Source organism: Oncorhynchus kisutch, unplaced genomic scaffold, assembly GCF_002021735.2.
Source record: "Oncorhynchus kisutch isolate 150728-3 unplaced genomic scaffold, Okis_V2 scaffold817, whole genome shotgun sequence".
NCBI lineage: Eukaryota > Metazoa > Chordata > Actinopteri > Salmoniformes > Salmonidae > Oncorhynchus > Oncorhynchus kisutch.
The window spans coordinates 1-19,984 of NW_022262762.1; the positions used below are offsets into that span (position 1 = coordinate 1).

The 19,984-nt window shown below is 44.8% G+C and overlaps 10 non-coding genes across 10 annotated transcripts; all 10 read left to right on the forward strand.

Moving 5' to 3' along the window:
• Positions 1–288: 288 nt before the first annotated feature.
• Positions 289–395, forward strand: LOC116362221 (U6 spliceosomal RNA). Its single transcript, XR_004207737.1, has one exon. It is a non-coding gene; the product is annotated as a U6 spliceosomal RNA (small nuclear RNA).
• An 835-nt stretch (positions 396–1,230) lies between these two features.
• LOC116362219 (U6 spliceosomal RNA) lies at positions 1,231–1,336 on the forward strand. The gene has a single exon (XR_004207735.1). It is a non-coding gene; the product is annotated as a U6 spliceosomal RNA (small nuclear RNA).
• An 834-nt stretch (positions 1,337–2,170) lies between these two features.
• On the forward strand, positions 2,171–2,276 carry LOC116362220 (U6 spliceosomal RNA). Its single transcript, XR_004207736.1, has one exon. It is a non-coding gene; the product is annotated as a U6 spliceosomal RNA (small nuclear RNA).
• An 846-nt stretch (positions 2,277–3,122) lies between these two features.
• On the forward strand, positions 3,123–3,229 carry LOC116362216 (U6 spliceosomal RNA). Its single transcript, XR_004207732.1, has one exon. It is a non-coding gene; the product is annotated as a U6 spliceosomal RNA (small nuclear RNA).
• An 847-nt stretch (positions 3,230–4,076) lies between these two features.
• Positions 4,077–4,183, forward strand: LOC116362218 (U6 spliceosomal RNA). Its single transcript, XR_004207734.1, has one exon. It is a non-coding gene; the product is annotated as a U6 spliceosomal RNA (small nuclear RNA).
• Positions 4,184–5,029: 846 nt separating this feature from the next.
• LOC116362222 (U6 spliceosomal RNA) lies at positions 5,030–5,136 on the forward strand. Its single transcript, XR_004207738.1, has one exon. It is a non-coding gene; the product is annotated as a U6 spliceosomal RNA (small nuclear RNA).
• Positions 5,137–5,983: 847 nt separating this feature from the next.
• On the forward strand, positions 5,984–6,090 carry LOC116362223 (U6 spliceosomal RNA). Its single transcript, XR_004207739.1, has one exon. It is a non-coding gene; the product is annotated as a U6 spliceosomal RNA (small nuclear RNA).
• Positions 6,091–6,937: 847 nt separating this feature from the next.
• LOC116362224 (U6 spliceosomal RNA) lies at positions 6,938–7,044 on the forward strand. Its single transcript, XR_004207740.1, has one exon. It is a non-coding gene; the product is annotated as a U6 spliceosomal RNA (small nuclear RNA).
• An 847-nt stretch (positions 7,045–7,891) lies between these two features.
• On the forward strand, positions 7,892–7,998 carry LOC116362225 (U6 spliceosomal RNA). Its single transcript, XR_004207741.1, has one exon. It is a non-coding gene; the product is annotated as a U6 spliceosomal RNA (small nuclear RNA).
• Positions 7,999–8,845: 847 nt separating this feature from the next.
• Positions 8,846–8,952, forward strand: LOC116362217 (U6 spliceosomal RNA). The gene has a single exon (XR_004207733.1). It is a non-coding gene; the product is annotated as a U6 spliceosomal RNA (small nuclear RNA).
• Positions 8,953–19,984: the final 11,032 nt, after the last annotated feature.

The following is a 19,984-nucleotide window of genomic DNA, read 5'->3' on the forward strand; positions in this document are numbered from 1 at the left end:
GGGACAAAGACTTGGGGAGGAGCAACTAAAAGCAGCAGTGAGGGAGGGGTTCAGACCAAAGTCCTGAATCATTAAAGGTTTGTTTTTAAACTATATTTTAGTCTAGATCAATCTTTAAAAATCTCAAGTCAATTCTATTTCAAGTCTACATCTCCAATAAAGTTGAAACATCACAGCAATATTCTAGGGGTGGTTTTTGAGGGTCTGAACTCTGTTTGACCCCAACCATGACCAGAACCTTCAGAGGGGGTTTGATCTATATATGAGGGCCTCTCATAACTTTGTATTGTGCTCCGCTTTGGCAGCACATATACTAAAATTGATCGATACAGAAAGATTAGCATGGCCTCCTGCGAAAGGATACACGCAAATCCGTTGAAGCGCGCCTTATTTTCCTCACACTTCGAGAAATTGGAACCAAACCAGAAGATTTGGGCGGTAGTGACCCGGGGAGAATAACTGGTCCATTCCCCTCATCTAGTCTAAGGAGAGGGAAATGCCTGAGAGAGAAGAAGCTCAGTCTACAGTAGAATACAAGAACATTGTGAAGCCTTCCTTATTTTGAAATGGGGAGTGAGACAAGTTGCAGCCTGAGACCAACTTATTCAACATGTAGACAAATAATTGGCGAGTTAGGCACGGTTTGCAGTCTGAGTTCAACTTTATCAAAGTTTAGAAATGAATTGGGGAGTGAGACAGGTTGCACTCCGAGTCCAACTTTATCTTCAATATCTACAAATGAATTGGAGAGAGACTTGGGTTCAATTTTAGTCAGTTGTATTAAACAAAACAACTTGAATGTCAACAAATTTTAAACAGACATCAAGTCAGACTCAGACTCCTCTCCCTCTACTATCTAATTTGGAGTTAGTTATAAGTATCCTTGGCCAGGCCATGTTGCAGAAAACGGGGAAGGGTGGGAAGTGGTCGGGGCAGGGGGACAAAGACTTGGGGAGGAGCAACTAAAAGCAGCAGGTGAGGGAGGGGTTACAGACCAAGAGTCCTGAATCATTAAATGCTTTGTTTTTAAACTATATTTTAGGTCTAAGATCAATCTTTAAAAATCTCAAGTCAATTCTATTTCAAGTTCTACATCTCAAAAAAGTTGAAACATCACAGCAATATTCTAGGGGTGGTTTTTGAGGTCTGAACTCTGTTTGACCCAAACCATGACCAGAACCTTCAGAGGGGTTGTGATCTATATATGAGGGCCTCTCATAACTTTGTATTGTGCTCGCTTTGGCAGCACATATACTAAAATTGGATCGATACAGAGAAGATTAGCATGGCCCCTGCGAAAGGAGACACGCAAATCCGTGAAGCGCTCCTTATTTTCCTCACACGTCGAGAAATTGAACCAAACAGAGAATTGGGCGTAGTGACCCGGGGAGAATAAATGGTCCATTCCCCTCAGTCTAGTCTAAGGAGGAGGGAAATGCTGGATGAGAGAAGAAGCTCAGTCTACAGTAGAATGACAGGAACATTTGTGAAGCCTTCCTTATTTTGAAATGGGGAGTGAGACAAGGTTGCAGCCTGAGACCAACTTTATTCAACATGTAGACACAATAATTGGCGAGTTAGGCACGGTTGCAGTCTGAGTTCAACTTTATTCAAAGTTTTGAAATGAATTGGGGAGTGAGACAAGGTTGCACTCCGAGTCCAACTTTATTCAATATCTACAAATGAATTGGAGAGAGACTTGGGTTCAATTTTAGTCCAGTTGTATTAACACAACAAACTTGAATGTCACAACATTTTAAACAGACATCAAAGTCAGACTCAGACTCTCTCTCCCTCTACTAATTGGGGAGTTAGTTATAAGTATCCTTGGCCAGGCCATGTTGCAAAAACGGGGGAAGGGTGGGAAGTGGTCGGGGCAGAGAACAACACTTGGGAGGAGCAACTAAAGCAGCAGGTGAGGGAGGGTTACAGACCAAGAGTCCTGAACATTAAAGGCTTTGTTTTTAAACTATATTTTAGTCTAAGATCAATCTTTAAAAAATCTCAGTCAATTCTATTTCAAGTTCTACATCTCCAAATAAAGTTGAAACATCACAGCAATATTCTAGGGGTGGTTTTTGAGGGTCTGAACTCTGTTTGACCCCAACCATGACCAGAAACCTTCAGAGGGTTGTGATCTATATATGAGGGCCTCTCATAACTTTGTATTGTGCTCGCTTTGGCAGCACATATACTAAAATTGGATCGATACAGAGAAATTAGCATGGCCCCTGCGAAAGGATGACACGCAAATCCGTGAAGCGCTCCTTATTTTCCTCACACGTCGAGAATTGGAACCAAACAGAGAAGATTGGGCGGTAGTGACCCGGGAGAATAAATGGTCCATTCCCCTCAGTCTAGTCTAAGGAGGAGGGGAAATGCTGGATGAGAGAAGAAGCTCAGTCTACAGTAGAATGACAGGAACATTTGTGAAGCCTTCCTTATTTTGAAATGGGGAGTGAGACAAGGTTGCAGCCTGAGACAACTTTATTCAACATGTAGACAAATAATTGGCGAGTTAGGCACGGTTGCAGTCTGAGTTCAACTTTATTCAAAGTTTAGAAATGAATTGGGGAGTGAGACAAGGTTGCACTCCGAGTCCAACTTTATTAATAATCTCTACAAATGAATTGGAGAGAGACTTGGGTTCAATTTTAGTCCAGTTGTATTAAACACAACAAACTTGAATGTCACAACATTTTAAACAGACATCAAAGTCAGACTCAGACTCTCTCTCCCTCTACTAATTGGGGAGTTAGTTATAAGTATCCTTGCCAGGCCATGTTGCAGAAAACGGGGGAAGGGTGGGAAGTGGTCGGGGCAGAGAAAAAACACTTGGGAGGAGCAACCTAAAAGCAGCAGGTGAGGGAGGGGTTACAGACCAAGAGTCCTGAATCATTAAAGGCTTTGTTTTTAAACTATATTGTTAGTCTAAGATCAATCTTTAAAAAATCTCAAGTCAAATTCTATTTCAAGTTCTACATCTCCAAATAAAGTTGAAACATCACAGCAATATTCTAGGGGTGGTTTTTGAGGGTCTGAACTCTGTTTGACCCCAACCCTGACCAGAACCTTCAGAGGGGTTGTGATCTATATATGAGGGCCTCTCATAACTTTGTATTGTGCTCGCTTTGGCAGCACATATACTAAAATTGGATCGATACAGAGAAGATTAGCATGGCCCCTGCGAAAGGATGACACGCAAATCCGTGAAGCGCTCCTTATTTTCCTCACACGTCGAGAAATTGGAACCAAACAGAGAAGATTGGGCGGTAGTGACCCGGGGAGAATAAATGGTCCATTCCCCTCAGTCTAGTCTAAGGAGGAGGGGACAATGCTGGATGAGAGAAGAAGCTCAGTCTACAGTAGAATGACAGGAACATTTGTGAAGCCTTCCTTATTTTGAAATGGGGAGTGAGACAAGGTTGCAGCCTGAGACCAACTTTATTCAACATGTAGACAAATAATTGGCGAGTTAGGCACGGTTGCAGTCTGAGTTCAACTTTATTCAAAGTTTAGAATGAATTGGGGAGTGAGACAAGGTTGCACTCCGAGTCCAACTTTATTCAATATCTACAAATGAATTGGAGAGAGACTTGGGTTCAATTTTAGTCCAGTTGTATTAAACACAACAAACTTGAATGTCACAACATTTTAAACAGACATCAAAGTCAGACTCAGACTCTCTCTCCCTCTACTAATTGGGGAGTTAGTTATAAGTATCCTTGGCCAGGCCATGTTGCAGAAAACGGGGGAAGGGTGGGAAGTGGTCGGGGCAGAGGAACAAACACTTGGGGAGGAGCAACTAAAAGCAGCAGGTGAGGGAGGGGTTACAGACCAAGAGTCCCTGAATCATTAAAGGCTTTGTTTTTAAACTATATTTTAGTCTAAGATCAATCTTTAAAAAATCTCAAGTCAATTCTATTTCAAGTTCTACATCTCCAAATAAAGTTGAAACATCACAGCAATATTCTAGGGGTGGTTTTTGAGGGTCTGAACTCTGTTTGACCCAACCATGACCAGAACCTTCAGAGGGGTTGTGATCTATATATGAGGGCCTCTCATAACTTTGTATTGTGCTCGCTTTGGCAGCACATATACTAAAATTGGATCGATACAGAGAAGATTAGCATGGCCCCTGCGAAAGGATCACACGCAAATCCGTGAAGCGCTCCTTATTTTCCTCACACGTCGAGAAATTGGAACCAAACAGAGAAGATTGGGCGGTAGTGACCCGGGGAGAATAAATGGTCCATTCCCCTCAGTCTAGTCTAAGGAGGAGGGGAAATGCTGGATGAGAGAAGAAGCTCAGTCTACAGTAGAATGACAGGAACATTTGTGAAGCCTTCCTTATTTTGAAATGGGGAGTGAGACAAGGTTGCAGCCTGAGACCAACTTTATTCAACATGTAGACAAATAATTGGCGAGTTAGGCACGGTTGCAGTCTGAGTTCAACTTTATTCAAAGTTTAGAAATGAATTGGGGAGTGAGACAAGGTTGCACTCCGAGTCCAACTTTATTCAATATCTACAAATGAATTGGAGAGAGACTTGGGTTCAATTTTAGTCCAGTTGTATTAAACACAACAAACTTGAATGTCACAACATTTTAAACAGACATCAAAGTCAGACTCAGACTCTCTCTCCCTCTACTAATTGGGGAGTTAGTTATAAGTATCCTTGGCCAGGCCATGTTGCAGAAAACGGGGGAAGGGTGGGAAGTGGTCGGGGCAGAGGAACAAACACTTGGGGAGGAGCAACTAAAAGCAGCAGGTGAGGGAGGGGTTACAGACCAAGAGTCCTGAATCATTAAAGGCTTTGTTTTAAACTATATTTTAGTCTAAGATCAATCTTTAAAAAATCTCAAGTCAATTCTATTTCAAGTTCTACATCTCCAAATAAAGTTGAAACATCACAGCAATATTCTAGGGGTGGTTTTTGAGGGTCTGAACTCTGTTTGACCCCAACCCTGACCAGAACCTTCAGAGGGGTTGTGATCTATATATGAGGGCCTCTCATAACTTTGTATTGTGCTCGCTTTGGCAGCACATATACTAAAATTGGATCGATACAGAGAAGATTAGCATGGCCCCTGCGAAAGGATGACACGCAAATCCGTGAAGCGCTCCTTATTTTCCTCACACGTCGAGAAATTGGAACCAAACAGAGAAGATTGGGCGGTAGTGACCCGGGGAGAATAAATGGTCCATTCCCCTCAGTCTAGTCTAAGGAGGAGGGGAAATGCTGGATGAGAGAAGAAGCTCAGTCTACAGTAGAATGACAGGAACATTTGTGAAGCCTTCCTTATTTTGAAATGGGGAGTGAGACAAGGTTGCAGCCTGAGACCAACTTTATTCAACATGTAGACAAATAATTGGCGAGTTAGGCACGGTTGCAGTCTGAGTTCAACTTTATTCAAAGTTTAGAAATGAATTGGGGAGTGAGACAAGGTTGCACTCCGAGTCCAACTTTATTCAATATCTACAAATGAATTGGAGAGAGACTTGGGTTCAATTTTAGTCCAGTTGTATTAAACACAACAAACTTGAATGTCACAACATTTTAAACAGACATCAAAGTCAGACTCAGACTCTCTCTCCCTCTACTAATTGGGGAGTTAGTTATAAGTATCCTTGGCCAGGCCATGTTGCAGAAAACGGGGGAAGGGTGGGAAGTGGTCGGGGCAGGGGGACAAAGACTTGGGGAGGAGCAACTAAAAGCAGCAGGTGAGGGAGGGGTTACAGACCAAGAGTCCTGAATCATTAAAGGCTTTGTTTTTAAACTATATTTTAGTCTAAGATCAATCTTTAAAAAATCTCAAGTCAATTCTATTTCAAGTTCTACATCTCCAAATAAAGTTGAAACATCACAGCAATATTCTAGGGGTGGTTTTTGAGGGTCTGAACTCTGTTTGACCCCAACCATGACCAGAACCTTCAGAGGGGTTGTGATCTATATATGAGGGCCTCTCATAACTTTGTATTGTGCTCGCTTTGGCAGCACATATACTAAAATTGGATCGATACAGAGAAGATTAGCATGGCCCCTGCGAAAGGATGACACGCAAATCCGTGAAGCGCTCCTTATTTTCCTCACACGTCGAGAAATTGGAACCAAACAGAGAAGATTGGGCGGTAGTGACCCGGGGAGAATAAATGGTCCATTCCCCTCAGTCTAGTCTAAGGAGGAGGGGAAATGCTGGATGAGAGAAGAAGCTCAGTCTACAGTAGAATGACAGGAACATTTGTGAAGCCTTCCTTATTTTGAAATGGGGAGTGAGACAAGGTTGCAGCTTGAGACCAACTTTATTCAACATGTAGACAAATAATTGGCGAGTTAGGCACGGTTGCAGTCTGAGTTCAACTTTATTCAAAGTTTAGAAATGAATTGGGGAGTGAGACAAGGTTGCACTCCGAGTCCAACTTTATTCAATATCTACAAATGAATTGGAGAGAGACTTGGGTTCAATTTTAGTCCAGTTGTATTAAACACAACAAACTTGAATGTCACAACATTTTAAACAGACATCAAAGTCAGACTCAGACTCTCTCTCCCTCTACTAATTGGGGAGTTAGTTATAAGTATCCTTGGCCAGGCCATGTTGCAGAAAACGGGGGAAGGGTGGGAAGTGGTCGGGGCAGAGGAACAAAGACTTGGGGAGGAGCAACTAAAAGCAGCAGGTGAGGGAGTGGTTACAGACCAAGAGTCCTGAATCAGTAAAGGCTTTGTTTTTAAACTATATTTTAGTCTAAGATCAATCTTTAAAAAATCTCAAGTCAATTCTATTTCAAGTTCTACATCTCCAAATAAAGTTGAAACATCACAGCAATATTCTAGGGGTGGTTTTTGAGGGTCTGAACTCTGTTTGACCCCAACCATGACCAGAACCTTCAGAGGGGTTGTGATCTATATATGAGGGCCTCTCATAACTTTGTATTGTGCTCGCTTTGGCAGCACATATACTAAAATTGGATCGATACAGAGAAGATTAGCATGGCCCCTGCGAAAGGATGACACGCAAATCCGTGAAGCGCTCCTTATTTTCCTCACACGTCGAGAAATTGGAACCAAACAGAGAAGATTGGGCGGTAGTGACCCGGGGAGAATAAATGGTCCATTCCCCTCAGTCTAGTCTAAGGAGGAGGGGAAATGCTGGATGAGAGAAGAAGCTCAGTCTACAGTAGAATGACAGGAACATTTGTGAAGCCTTCCTTATTTTGAAATGGGGAGTGAGACAAGGTTGCAGCCTGAGACCAACTTTATTCAACATGTAGACAAATAATTGGCGAGTTAGGCACGGTTGCAGTCTGAGTTCAACTTTATTCAAAGTTTAGAAATGAATTGGGGAGTGAGACAAGGTTGCACTCCGAGTCCAACTTTATTCAATATCTACAAATGAATTGGAGAGAGACTTGGGTTCAATTTTAGTCCAGTTGTATTAAACACAACAAACTTGAATGTCACAACATTTTAAACAGACATCAAAGTCAGACTCAGACTCTCTCTCCCTCTACTAATTGGGGAGTTAGTTATAAGTATCCTTGGCCAGGCCATGTTGCAGAAAACGGGGGAAGGGTGGGAAGTGGTCGGGGCAGAGGAACAAACACTTGGGGAGGAGCAACTAAAAGCAGCAGGTGAGGGAGTGGTTACAGACCAAGAGTCCTGAATCATTAAAGGCTTTGTTTTTAAACTATATTTTAGTCTAAGATCAATCTTTAAAAAATCTCAAGTCAATTCTATTTCAAGTTCTACATCTCCAAATAAAGTTGAAACATCACAGCAATATTCTAGGGGTGGTTTTTGAGGGTCTGAACTCTGTTTGACCCCAACCATGACCAGAACCTTCAGAGGGGTTGTGATCTATATATGAGGGCCTCTCATAACTTTGTATTGTGCTCGCTTTGGCAGCACATATACTAAAATTGGATCGATACAGAGAAGATTAGCATGGCCCCTGCGAAAGGATGACACGCAAATCCGTGAAGCGCTCCTTATTTTCCTCACACGTCGAGAAATTGGAACCAAACAGAGAAGATTGGGCGGTAGTGACCCGGGGAGAATAAATGGTCCATTCCCCTCAGTCTAGTCTAAGGAGGAGGGGAAATGCTGGATGAGAGAAGAAGCTCAGTCTACAGTAGAATGACAGGAACATTTGTGAAGCCTTCCTTATTTTGAAATGGGGAGTGAGACAAGGTTGCAGCCTGAGACCAACTTTATTCAACATGTAGACAAATAATTGGCGAGTTAGGCACGGTTGCAGTCTGAGTTCAACTTTATTCAAAGTTTAGAAATGAATTGGGGAGTGAGACAAGGTTGCACTCCGAGTCCAACTTTATTCAATATCTACAAATGAATTGGAGAGAGACTTGGGTTCAATTTTAGTCCAGTTGTATTAAACACAACAAACTTGAATGTCACAACATTTTAAACAGACATCAAAGTCAGACTCAGACTCTCTCTCCCTCTACTAATTGGGGAGTTAGTTATAAGTATCCTTGGCCAGGCCATGTTGCAGAAAACGGGGGAAGGGTGGGAAGTGGTCGGGGCAGGGGAACAAAGACTTGGGGAGGAGCAACTAAAAGCAGCAGGTGAGGGACTGGTTACAGACCAAGAGTCCTGAATCAGTAAAGGCTTTGTTTTTAAACTATATTTTAGTCTAAGATCAATCTTTAAAAAATCTCAAGTCAATTCTATTTCAAGTTCTACATCTCCAAATAAAGTTGAAACATCACAGCAATATTCTAGGGGTGGTTTTTGAGGGTCTGAACTCTGTTTGACCCCAACCATGACCAGAACCTTCAGAGGGGTTGTGATCTATATATGAGGGCCTCTCATAACTTTGTATTGTGCTCGCTTTGGCAGCACATATACTAAAATTGGATCGATACAGAGAAGATTAGCATGGCCCCTGCGAAAGGATGACACGCAAATCCGTGAAGCGCTCCTTATTTTCCTCACACGTCGAGAAATTGGAACCAAACAGAGAAGATTGGGCGGTAGTGACCCGGGGAGAATAAATGGTCCATTCCCCTCAGTCTAGTCTAAGGAGGAGGGGAAATGCTGGATGAGAGAAGAAGCTCAGTCTACAGTAGAATGACAGGAACATTTGTGAAGCCTTCCTTATTTTGAAATGGGGAGTGAGACAAGGTTGCAGCCTGAGACCAACTTTATTCAACATGTAGACAAATAATTGGCGAGTTAGGCACGGTTGCAGTCTGAGTTCAACTTTATTCAAAGTTTAGAAATGAATTGGGGAGTGAGACAAGGTTGCACTCCGAGTCCAACTTTATTCAATATCTACAAATGAATTGGAGAGAGACTTGGGTTCAATTTTAGTCCAGTTGTATTAAACACAACAAACTTGAATGTCACAACATTTTAAACAGACATCAAAGTCAGACTCAGAGACAGAAGGAGAAAAGGAGAGAAAGATTATAGTAATTTAAGAAAAATGTCTTATTTTCAATGATGGCCTAGGAACAGTGGGTTAGTTGGCTTAATCAGGGGTAGAACGACAGATTTTTACCTTGTTAGCTCTGGGATTCGATCTTGCGGTTACTAGTCCAACATTCTAACCACTAGGCTACCCTGCCTGCAGTTGTCGTGATGTCCTTTGATTTTAGTGATGTTTTAGTCAGTTGGACTAATGTTTTCCAGTGGGGCATTGCAATGCAGTCTGGGAGTTGTAGTTTAACCGGTTATAGTATAAAGTGGTGGAAATTTTCTTTGTAATATTTTTAACACTTGACCTCAGAACACAGTTAGCTGCGCTTGTATTATATAACCTATGGTGGTGGTCTCCTTGGTAGGTTTCCCAGCTGGCACCAGGGATGAGGCCGAACTCAGGTGTCAGGTGGCTTCAGCTGGGCAAATGGCGTACCGACTTTGATGGTGTTGCAAGGGTTTGGGTTATGGCAATGAAGGCAACTACATGGCAGATGGTGGGAAAATGTTATACTTTGGATTTATATTGTTGATGGGAGGGGAGACTAGAATTTTCATGTCCTCTGAAACATATTTTGTCCAGTAGGCTCTGGTCGGTAAGTGTCACAATTTGGTACCAACTGAGAAACCTTGTGAAGGATTATTGGAATGTTGAAGAGCTTGATGTGTCAACGTTTTTTCTTCACTCCGCCATCGGATATTTTCGGGTAAGGTAGCGTTAGCTAGCCAGCTTAATTGCTCAATAGCCAAACTTAGTTTCAACCAAATTGAGTTGAGCTACCTTAAGATGGATGCACTAACTGAGGGAAACTGTATTTACTCTCACTGTTGTGATTGTCTCACCAAGCTACCTTAAGATGGATGCACTAACTGCAAGTTGCTCTGGATAGTGACCATACTATTCCCTTAACCAGTTGGATATAGGGGGCGCTATTTTAACTTTTGGATGAAAAACGTTCCTGTTTTAAACAAAATATTTTGTCACGAAAAGATGCTCGACTATGCATATAATTGACAGCTTTGGATAGAAAACACTCTGACGTTTCCAAAACTGCAAAGATATTGTCTGTGAGTACCACAGAACTGATGTTACAGAAAAAAACCAGATAAAAATACAATCAGGAATTTTTGAAACCGCCTCATGGCAATGACTCCTTATATGGCTGTGGAGGAGCTAGTAGTCCGCTTACGATTTCCATGTTTTCCCCAAGGTGTCTGCAGCATTGTGACGTATTTGTAGGCATATCATTGGAAGATTGACCATAAGAAACTACATTTACCAGGTGGTCGCTTGGTGTCCTCCGTTGCAATTATTGCGTAATCTCCAGCTGTGTGTATTGTTCCATTTGCTTCCGAGGAGAAACCCAACTGCCACGAATGATTTATCATCGAATAGATATGTGAAAAACACCTTGAGGATGATTCTAAACAACGTTTGCCATGTTTCTGTCGATATTATGGAGTTAATTTGGAAAAACGTTCGGCGTTGTAATGAATGAATTTTCTTTTTTTCTTTTCTTAGCCAAAAGTGATGAATAAAACAGAGTGATTTCTGGGAAAAAATGAACATTTGCTATCTAACTGAGAGTCTCCTCATTGAAAACATCCGAAGTTCTTCAAAGGTAAATTATTTATTTGAATGCTTTTCTTGTTTTTGTGAAAATGTTGCCTGCTGAATGCTAGGCTTAATGCTATGCTAGGCTATCAATACTCTTACACAAATGCTTGTGTAGCTTTGGTTGAAAAGCATATTTTGAAAATCTGAGATGACAGTGTTGTTAACAAAAGGCTAATCTTGTGTTTCAATATATTTATTTCATTTAATTTGCAATTTTCATGAATAGAAAAAGTTGCGTTATGCTAATGCATTATAGTTGAAGTATTTTTCTGTTGATTTCTCAGCCAATCAGGATGAACAAACCTACAAAAGTATTATTATTGGAAAAAAGGAACATTTGCTATCTAACTGGGAGTCTCCTGAGTGAATGCATCTGAAGTTCTTCAAAGGTAAATTATTTAATTTGGTTGCTTTTCTTATTTTTGTGAAAATGTTGCCTGCTGCCAGCACAGCCTAGCATACCTTAAGGGAACATTTTGACATTTGCTGTATGGTTAGTGAGAAAGTCCATATTGCAAATGTACGGTCCCTTACTAGAAGTCCGAAAACGTTTGTAAAATTTACGGACGGCGTCGGGCCGAGCGGCAGGGCCGGACCTACCGGGAAGTCATCAAATTAACTTTGTCTGACATCACGAACATCACGAATCACGACGGGACCTTATCTCGAAAACGGAAAATATTTCGAAGCCGAAACTCGGTGAGCGTAGGTTTGGCATAATGGGCAGTTGGCCCCGAACAAGATAGCATCTAGGCCTCAACGGTTTTTGAGTTATGGCCATTTCTCTGGGATTAAAGGTCCAAAATGAAAATAGAGAAATTATTTTTCCACTTCACGTCAAAGTCAAGGAGCCTCCGGTGTCAATAAAAAAAGAACCAGCCATTTATCTATCGTCATTTAAGAGAAATCGTACAATGACAGATTGGTGATGTTCAAAGATAGGTGTTTTTTTTCAACAGTTACAGATCCAGTTGCAGGGTGTTCATACGAATCTTTTTAAAGTGTGCTGCGGAGCTCTGTGAGATTTCTGTGATTTTCTATGATTTTCTGAAATAGCACACACTCACTAAACCCTCCGTAAATAACTCAGATCTTAACGTAAAAGACTTAAAACTCAAGATTCTGTAAAGGCATACCCCAATCAGGATATGAGTTTATTTATAGCTTCCTGTGCCAACCGGAAGTGCCTTTAATTGGGTCACACTGTCTGTTTTGAAGGGTTAAAAAAGTCACATCTTTCCAAAACTTCATATGTGTGACTAGGTAACCCTCCTAAACTGTAAATCAGTCATTTCTCCCAGCAGATGTAAAAAAAAAAGCTCTCACACACACACAGCAAGGATGGAGTGAAAAAGTGCGGTGCTTAAAGACACAGAGAGCAGGCAATGGCATAAACATAATTTCTAGGCCGTGCCGAGTTCAACGAGATATCCCGCTTGACCATAGCTCGCTCGGTCTGAGCGCAGCGACCATGAGAAAAGTAGGCCCAAAATGAAGCCTGCCCCACAACGTCATTTGCTTTTGGGTGACAGCGGCGGAACCGTTAGGTTTAGAAGGACAATTCAACCACAGGAATGTTCCTAAGGTCCTCCCGATCTGTGCAAGCCTAACCTTGACCGTGTGGCATTAACCCTTAATAGGTAAAAGAAGGTGTTTACTTCAAAGAGTTTGCATTGACTTCTCTCCCCATAGGAATACATTGCCTGCACCCCTAAATTCAACCTGAAGCCTATATGGGTTATGAATGCCGTATGAACCTGTCTTCGGTTACAGTCCATCAGGCCACTATGAGGTCTACCTGTGTTGATTCTAAGGTTCCTGGCCAAACCGGAAGTGGTTAAAATTGCCCTAAAAATGTATATCCATTCCCTGCCTGCAGTTTGAGAGACATAGTGCATTCAACCCTGTGTAAATCAGTCAGTTCTTAACGTAAGGACTTAAAACTCAGGATTCTGTAAAAGCATACCCCAATGATGATATGTGTTGACTTATAGCTTCCTGTGCCAACCGGAAGTGCCATAATTGGTGTCTCAGGGGGAGCCTTGAAATACATAAAAGAATACACACAGGAGACAAGCCTTACCATTGCTTCCAGTGTGGAAAGAGATTTATCCAGTCCACACATCTGAACGAGCATAAGAGAACACACACAGGAGAAAAACCATTCCAATGCTCTCAGTGTGGAAGGACATTTTCTCGATCAGGGGACCGGAAATCCCATGAGAGAACACACACGACTTTTGACTTCCTATGAAATCATATTGCAAATGGACAAAACATATGCCTTATGCACAAGTAAAAAAAAAAAAAATATTATGATAATAAAATACGACTAAAGTATGTTGATACAGTTCTTATACATGTGTAATTGACACAAAAATCGAAAGAATTTAGAAAAATGGTCCAGAAAGCACTTTTTTAAGGGTGTGTGAAGTTTTTTACAAAATTTTGACATTTTTGACTTTTGACTTCCTATGAAATCATATTGCAAATGGACAAAACATATTTCTTATGCGCATGTAAAAAAAATACAAATAATTATGATAATAAAATTGGACAAAAGTATATTCATACAGTTCTTACACGTGTAATTGACAAAAAAAAATCGAAAGAATTTCGAAAAACGGTCCAGGAAGCACTTTTTTAAGGGGTGATAAGTTTTTGACAAAAAAATAATTTTTTCAAAATTTTGCTTTTGGATGTTGACTTGGGTTACATTTCCATTATGAAAAACCAAGGTGGAGCGCACTCGCCACCTGTTGGATTTTTGAAGTGTTACAACTGGCATTTGCCATATGGCATTTGCAATAAACTTTGCATGAATCAACGCCGAATTGGGTGGTATTGGACACTGTGTATATGGTTTGTCCAATGCCAATGACTTCCCATTCATTTTTGTCCATTTCAGGGGGGTAATCCCTTACATAGCATTATGCCATGCTAAACTTACACAAATGCTTGTCTAGCGTTGGCTGTAACGCATATTTTGAACATCTGAGATGACAGTGTTGTTAACAAAAGGCTAAGCTTGTGTTTGAATATATTTATTTCATTTCATTTGCGATTTTCATGAATAGGAAACGTTGCGTTATGGTAATGCGCTTGAGGCTATGATTACGCTCCCGGATACGGGATTGCTCGTCGCTAGAGGTTAAAGCCACACAGTGTAAAGTACATGGGTCATGTAAACAATGGAGCACATGCATCACATGCTAAGAGCACTTGACTGTAAGTCTCTCTGGATAAGAGGGTCTGACTAAATGACTCAAATGTATGTGGAGATTCCATGCAGGTCTCCCTGTTTTAACCACTCTGTTTGTCTTTGGCAGAAGAGAGACCCGACTCAGAGGAACCAGAGACGTCTGAACCAGTGAGACGACACCACTGTTCCCAGTGTGGAAAGAGTTATACCCGTTTATGGAGCCTGAAAAACCATAAGAGAACACATGCAGAGAAGAAGTCTTACAACTGTTCCCAGTGTGGAAAGAGTTTTACCCGAGTATGGAATCTGAGAAAGCATGAGATGACACACACGGGGGAGAAGCTTTTCCAATGCTCCGAGTGTAAAAATAGATTTCCCTATCAAGGAACCTGAAATCACACGAGAGAACACACACACAGGGGAAAGCCTTATCACTGCTCTCAGTGTGGAAAGAGTTTTACCCGGTTAGGGAGCCTTGAAATACATAAAAGAATACACACAGGAGACAAGCCTTACCATTGCTTCCAGTGTGGAAAGAGATTTATCCAGTCCACACATCTGAACGAGCATAAGAGAACACACACAGGAGAAAAACCATTCCAATGCTCTCAGTGTGGAAGGACATTTTCTCGATCAGGGGACCGGAAATCCCATGAGAGAACACACACAGGGGAAAAACCATTCCAATGCTCTCAGTGTGGAAGGACATTTTCTCGATGAGGGGACCGGAAATCCCATGAGAGAACACACACAGGGGAAAAGCCTTATCATTGTTCCCATTGTAAAAGTAGTTTTAGCTGGTCAGGACAACTGAACGAGCATGAGAGAACGACCTTCCGGTTGGAGCATCAGGTTCTTGTTTACAGAAGGACAAACAGGCATTAGTGTCTTATTGAACACAACACACAATATACAACTGTATTTAATTATGATTTTTACATGCTATTTGAACGAATGCATCCATTTAGGGTAATTGATTGTTTTTCTTTTGATCGTGTCACGTTTTATCAAGGTGATAAATCTGATCTGGTGGTATCCACTAACCCCATCAGGTCCTATGTACTGCTGGTATCCACTGACCCCATCAGGTCCTATGTTCTCCTGGTATCCACTAACCCCATCAGGTCCTATATACTCCTGGTATCCACTAACCCCATCAGGTCCTATATTCTCCTGGTATCCACTAACACCATCAGGTCCTATGTTCTGCTGGAGTCTATCCCCATCAGGTCCTATGTACTGCTGGTATCCTCTAACCCCATCAGCTCCTATGTACTCCTGGTATCCACTAACCCCATCAGGTCCTATGTTCTGCTGGTATACACTAAACCCCATCAGGTCCAATGTTCCCTGGTATCCACAAACCCCATCAGGTCCTATGTTCTGCTGGTATCCACTAACCCCATCAGGTCCTATGTACTGCTGGTATCCACTAACCCCATCAGGTCCTATTTACTGCTGGTATCCACTAACCCCATCAGGTCCTAACCCCATCAGGTCCCCCCCTCCACTACACCATCATATAGCAGTGTAGGGGCTGTTCCCCCCCCTCCTCTACACCATCATATAGCAGTGTAGGGGCTGTCCCCCCCTCCTCTACACCATCATATATCAGTGGCTGTTCCCCCCCCCTCATCTACACCATCATATAGCAGTGTAGGGGCTGTTCCCCCCCCCCACCCTCCTCTACACCATCATATAGCAGTGTAGGGGCTGTTCCCCCCCCCTCGACTACACCATCATATAGCAGTGTAGGGGCTGTTCCTGTCCCCCTCCACTACACCATCATATAGCAGTGTAGGGGCTGTCCCCCCCCTCTAAACCATCATATAGCAGTGTAGGGGCTGTTCCCCCCCCCCTCCACTACACCATCATATAGCAGTGTAGGGGCTGTTCCCCGCCCCCTCCTCTACACCATCATATAGCAGTGTAGGGGCTGTCCCCCCCTCCTCTACACCATCATATATCAGTGTAGGGGCTGTCCCCCCCTCCCCTCCTCTACTCCATTATATATCAGTGTAGGGGCTGTCCCCCCCCTCCCCTCCTCTACACCATCATATAGCAGTGTAAGGGTTGTCCCCCCCTCCCCTCCTCTACACCATCATATAGCAGTGTAAGGGCTGTCCCCCCCTCCTCTACACCATTATATATCAGTTTAGGGGCTGTCCCCCCCCTCCCCTCCTCTACACCATTATATATCAGTGTAGGGGCTGTCCCCCCCTCCCCTCCTCTACACCATCATATAGCAGTGTAAGGGCTGTTTCCCCCCCCCCTCCTCTACACCATCATATAGCAGTGTAGGGGCTGCCCCCCCCCCTCCACTACACCATCATATAGCAGTGTAGGGACTGTTCCCCCCCCCCCCCCCTCTAAACCATCATATAGCAGTGTAGGGGCTGTCCCCCCCCCCCTCCTCTACACCATCATATAGCAGTGTACGGGCTGTCCCCCCCCTCCTCTACACCATCATATATCAGTGTAGGGGCTGTTCCCCCCCTCCTCTACACCATCATATATCAGTGTAGGGGCTGTTCCCCCCCCTCCTCTACACCATCATATATCAGTGTAGGGGCTGTTCCCCCCCCCCCCTCCTCTACACCATGATATATATCAGTGTAGGGGCTGTTCCCCCCCTCCTCTACACCATCATATAGCAGTGTAGGGGCTGTTCCCCCCCCCCTCTACACCATTATATAGCAGTGTACGGGCTGTCCCCCCCCCCCTCCACTACACCATCATATAGCAGTGTAGGGGCTGTCCCCCCCCCCCCCTCCTCTACACCATCATATATCAGTGTAGTGGCTGTTCCCCCCCGCTCCTCTACACCATCATATAGCAGTGTAGGGGCTGTCCCCCCCCTCCTCTACACCATCATATAGCAGTGTAGGGGCTGTTCCCCCCCTCCACTACACCGTCATATATCAGTGTAGGGGCTGTTCACCCCCTTCCACTACACCATCATATAGCAGTGTAGGGGCTGCCCCCCCCTCCTCTACACCATCATATATCAGTGTAGGGGCTGTTCCCCCCCCTCTCCTCTACACCATCATATATCAGTGTAGGGGCTGTTCCCCCCCCCCCTCCTCTACACCATCATACAGCAGTGTAGGGGCTGTCCCCCCCCCCTCTACACCATCATATATCAGTGTAGGGGCTGTTCCCCCCCCTCCACTACACCATCATATAGCAGTGTAGGGGCTGTTCCCCCCCTCCACTACACCATCATATAGCAGTGTAGGGGCTGTTCCCCCCCTCCTCCACTACACCATCATATATCAGTGTAGGGGTTGTCCCCCCCCCTCCTCTACACCATCATATAGCAGTGTAGGGGCTGTTCCCCCCCCCCCTCCTCTACACCATCATATAGCAGTGTAGGAGCTGTTCCCCTCCTCTACACCATCATATAGCAGTGTAGGGGCTGTTCCCCTCCTCTGCACCATCATATATCACTGTAGGGGCTGTTCCCCCCCTCCACTACACCATTATATAGCAGTGTAGGGGCTGTTCCCCCCCCCTCCACTACACCATCATATTGCAGTGTAGGAGCTGTTCCCCCCCCCTTCTCTACAGCATCATATAGCAGTGTAGGGGCTGTCCCCCCCTCCTCTACACCATCATATAGCTGTGTAGGGGCTGTTCCCCTCCTCTACACCATCATATAGCAGTGTAGGGGCTGTTCCCCCCCTCCTCTACACCATCATATATCAGTGTAGGGGCTGTCCCCCCGCCCTCTACACCATCATATAGCAGTGTAGGGGCTGTTCCCCCCCTCCTCTACACCATCATATATCAGTGTAGGGGCTGTCCCCCCGCCCTCTACACCATCATATAGCAGTGTAGGGGCTGTTCCCACCCCCCTCCTCTACACCATCATATAGCAGTGTAGGGGCTGTTCCCCCCCCCCCCCTCCTCTACACCATCATATAGCAGTGTAGGGACTGTTCCCCCCCCCCTCCTCTACACCATCATATAGCAGTGTAGGGGCTGGTCCCCCCCCCCCCCACTACACCATCATATATCAGTGTAGGGGCTGTTCCCCCCCTCCACTACACCATCATATAGCAGTGTAGGGGCTGTTCCCCCCCTCCTCTACACCATCATATAGCAGTGTAGGGGCTGTCCCCCCCCCTCCTCTACACCATCATATATCAGTGTAGGGGCTGTCCCCCCCTCCTCTACACCATCATATATCAGTGTAGGGGCTGTCCCCCCCTCCACTACACCATCATATAGCAGTGTAGGGGCTGTCCCCCCCTCCTCTACACCATCATATATCAGTGTAGGGGCTGTTCCCCCCCCCTCCTCTACACCATCATATATCAGTGTAGGGGCTGTCTCCCCCTCCACTACACCATCATATAGCAGTGTAGGGGCTGTCCCCCCCCGTCCTCTACACCATTATATATCAGTGTAGGGGCTGTCCCCCCCCCCTCCTCTACACCATCATATATCAGTGTAGGGGCTGTCCCCCCCCCCCTCCTCTACACCATCATATAGCAGTGTAGGGGCTGTTCCCCTCCCCCCTCCACTACACCATCATATAGCAGTGTAGGGACTGTCCCCCCCCCCTCCTCTACACCATCATATAGCAGTGTAGGGGCTGTCCCCCCCCCCCCTCCTCTACACCATCATATAGCAATGTAGGGGCTGTCCCCCCCCCCCCCTCTACACCATCATATAGCAGTGTAGGGGCTGTTCCCCCCCCCCTCCTCTACACCATCATATAGCAGTGTAGGGGCTGTCCCCCCCTCCTCTACACCATCATATATCAGTGTAGGGGCTGTTCCCCCCTCCTCTACACCATCATATATCAGTGTAGGGGCTGTTCCCCCCTCCTCTACACCATCATATATCAGTGTAGGGGCTGTACCCCCCCCCTCCACTACACAGTCATATAGCAGTGTAGGGGCTGTTCCCCCCCCCTCCTCTACACCATCATATAGCTGTGTAGGGGCTGTTCCCCTCCTCTACACCATCATATAGCAGTGTAGGGGCTGTTCCCCCCCTCCTCTACACCATCATATATCAGTGTAGGGGCTGTCCCCCCGCCCTCTACACCATCATATAGCAGTGTAGGGGCTGTTCCCCCCCTCCTCTACACCATCATATATCAGTGTAGGGGCTGTCCCCCCGCCCTCTACACCATCATATAGCAGTGTAGGGGCTGTTCCCACCCCCCTCCTCTACACCATCATATAGCAGTGTAGGGGCTGTTCCCCCCCCCCCCCTCCTCTACACCATCATATAGCAGTGTAGGGACTGTTCCCCCCCCCTCCTCTACACCATCATATAGCAGTGTAGGGGCTGGTCCCCCCCCCCCCCCCACTACACCATCATATATCAGTGTAGGGGCTGTTCCCCCCCTCCACTACACCATCATATAGCAGTGTAGGGGCTGTTCCCCCCCCTCCTCTACACCATCATATAGCAGTGTAGGGGCTGTCCCCCCCCCTCCTCTACACCATCATATATCAGTGTAGGGGCTGTCCCCCCCTCCTCTACACCATCATATATCAGTGTAGGGGCTGTCCCCCCCTCCACTACACCATCATATAGCAGTGTAGGGGCTGTCCCCCCCTCCTCTACACCATCATATATCAGTGTAGGGGCTGTTCCCCCCCCCTCCTCTACACCATCATATATCAGTGTAGGGGCTGTCTCCCCCTCCACTACACCATCATATAGCAGTGTAGGGGCTGTCCCCCCCCGTCCTCTACACCA